Source organism: Macaca fascicularis, chromosome 3 (assembly GCF_037993035.2).
Source record: "Macaca fascicularis isolate 582-1 chromosome 3, T2T-MFA8v1.1".
NCBI classification, from domain to species: Eukaryota; Metazoa; Chordata; class Mammalia; order Primates; family Cercopithecidae; genus Macaca; species Macaca fascicularis.
The window spans coordinates 17,840,115-17,843,530 of NC_088377.1; positions in this window are offsets into that span (position 1 = coordinate 17,840,115).

Sequence of the window (3,416 nt, forward strand, 5' to 3'; positions counted from 1 at the left end):
GTCAAATAATTTTTTATTTTTTGGTATCTAACCTTGTTTCTATTCTTGTTGTTGTCAATCAAATCAACGCTGCATTCCTCCAGAAACCGGTGAGTATGTTTTGAAAACTTCGCTCCTGTGACCCAGGACCTTGGCTAGAAAGAGTCATCGTAGCACAAGAGGAAGATGGAGCAGGGGTTTTCCTGAGGGTGTGGCAATAGCAATGACTCATGCTACTTCCTTTTTCTAACCCCTTCCATTAGTGGGGTGGGGGAAAGTCACAGTCCGACCTGGGGAAAGCCGTCTTTATTTAGAGGATGCCTCTAGTGTAGTGATGGCTTTTTGCTTTCTTTTTGCCACCATGCAAAGCAGGGAAATAAAAACGCACAGCAAGAGAGCAAGAGTTTAGAACTCTAACTATAGGACAGCCAAAAAAAAGTCATTTATAAAATAATGCAACATACACTAACATTAGTTCCCTAGTGTATGCAAAAAAGAAAGTCAAATTCAGCACATTTCTTTTTGTGTAGTCAGGTACTAAATGACTCTTGCAGCATATGAAGTGGATAAAGAGAACAAAGACAAAGAAGAAGAAAGAAGAGAGAAGAGTGCAAAGAAGAAAATAAGTGTAGACATAAATTAACTTTTCAGTGTGGGTAGTCTAGATACTATCTTAGTTCCCCAAACAATGTTTGCTTTGTGATTTCATTGCACGACTCTTTCAGATGTTTTCTCTCTGAACGACTAGAAATCAACAGTTCTAGACCCTAACTCTGTAAAAGCAAAGGACTCAAGTCCTCTTCAAGTCTTTCCACTTATAAAAAGGGGAATACATGAGAGTTTTATACCTTGTGAGCTTTTTAAAGCATTTCACAGAAATCAAACATCAGTGATTACATAAAGCTATATATAACTTTTCAAACTGAGGGGAAAGAAGTCAAGTTATTGAGGAAACCATAGCCAAAGAAGGACAGCTGTTTAGTTCCCTGAACCATGCTTTTGAAATACTATAATTGAGATCATTCAGTGAAACTTGTTTGCTTAAATTTTTTTTTTCTTATTGAAAAGAGGGGCTGAGAGGAAGAAAGGCATGAATTGTTATTTCACAAATTAGCATGATTATATCCACCGTATATGGTATTATGAAAATTAAATTTAAGAAATTATAGTTAAAACACCTAGCCCAGTGTCTGGCATCTGTTAAGGGATAAAAAAAAGACTCAGGTGTCACAGTTTTTATTATTATTGCTGTTATTATCATTGTGATTATTATAGAGGGGGATCTGTGAGTTATAAAGAGATTGCTGGTAGTTGGATAATTTACCCAAATCGTTCCAAATGCTTATATTGTATTTCATGGACCATGTACAGAAAATAGAATGACAGTACCGTTTTTGTGTCAAATTGTAATTAGTTAATGCCATGCCCTCAAAAGAAACCTTGATTTTTATGTTATTATCCAAAATGAATTTCATTGCCAAACTCTTGAATCTTTGACCTGTGGGAGATAAAAATATGTCTGTTTGGCATAAAGATTATTTTGAACTGATGATTTTGAGAAACTGCAGACACAGGAGAAGCTCTGAAAACAGCGTAAAAGTTACCCTTATGTGAGAAAAATTTATATCTGTAAAGGAAATCTCCATTTGTAAGTGTCTTCCTCTCTGTACCAGGATGAGAAGGATGACTAAATCATCAGAGACTCAGTGGAGAAGGTACCAATTTAGATCTGCATAACAAACTTTACCTATGCTTACTGTGCTCTCCTGGGCATCTCACCATAAATGGCCTTCCCCTCACCCTTCTGTCTTTGTTTCAGTGGAAGATAGAATTTAAACCTGAATTCCAAGCCATGTCTTTGAGATTTGCTCATTTCTCTAAGTTTCTCCCAGGTATACAGAAGATATACATGTTATGAAACATCGGTTTTTCCCTCGTTAATCAGTCTTTTGTTGCAGGAATCTGCCCCAGCTAAAAGATATGCAGAGTAGAGAGAAATGTTTCCCCCTACAGCCCCCAGTACTTAATTTTATTCACTAATTTCTGGATCTTGATTTATTAATCATTAAAAAGGTGCCAGATGCACCAAAATCACCCTGATAGGGAAAGAACATGTAGAGAAAAAGGGTGAAAGACTTTGTCTCACTCATCCATCTGGGTTATCTGTGCCTTTGTTTGCCTCTGACTGGTCTATTTCACAACTCTTTAGACACAGAAGTTACGTTGGAGAAAATTGATTGGAATGCAAATAATCTCTGTCCATGAAAATGCAATTTGGGTTTGTGTGGATATTGACCAGTTTTGCCAGTTTTGCATGTGTTTGTAAATGCATTTCACATTCCTTATTTGACCATAAATGTGTGGTTCTCTTTTGAACTCCTTGCAACATCTATTTATCACCGTATTAATTCCTGTGTTAAATAAAATCTTTAACACCTGTTTATTTTATATTGCATGAAAGTTGTAATTTTATCCTCATTTAAAACATATTCTTTAATGAATATAAACAGCAAACTTACATGATTCATTGAAGAACACATCTGAAATTCAAACATGTTCCTTTCCTTGCAAGTTTTCTCTCCAAGGCCAGAATTGCATCCTTCCTGTGTCATCCATATAGTCATTGTCAAAGAATCAGTCAATCAAAGATGGCTTTGTAAGCTTGCTGAGTAAATAATAGAGTCCTGGACATTTTTGAATAGCTTTTTCTGTTCAGCCAAAAACGACTTGCAAGCCAAGGCACGATGGCTCACGTCTGTAATCTCAGCACTGTGGGAGGCTGAGGTGGGCGGATTGCTTCACCTCAAGAGTTCAAGACCAGCTGGGAACATGGTGAAACCCCAACTCTACCAAAAATACAAAATAAAAATAAAAATTAGCCGAGTGTGGTGGTGCACGCCTGCAGTCCCAGGTACTCGGGAGGCTGAGGTGGGAGGATCACTTGAGCCCGGGAGGCAGAGGTTGCAGACAGCCGAGATTGCACCACTGCACTCCAGCCTGGGCGACAAAGTGAGACCCCGTATCAAAAACAAAAAAACAAAAACAACCTGCCAAGCTTCTAAGGCAACCTGTTGTTCCCAGTGGTTACTCCGATTTACTGGTGGTGAATCCATAGGCGTCTGCAGCAACTTCAATTCTTGCCTCCAGAGAAGAAAGAATTCGACTGAGGGGCATAAAGCAGAAAAATAGACCAAGGCAAGTTTTGGCACAGGAGTGGAAGTTTATTTAAAAGTCTTTAAAACAGAAAAGAAAGTTCACTTGTAAAAGACCCAAGAAGGTGCCTGAAGGTCAAAAAGAGAGCTTTAACCTTGATCCTAGAGCTTTACAGGCTTGCCTCTTTCCCGTGATTCTTCCCTTAGGGTGGGCTTCCCGCATGCGCAGTGGCCTCCTTACGTCTGGGAACTGAGCGCACAGGGAGTTTAGGAAGTTGTATCCAG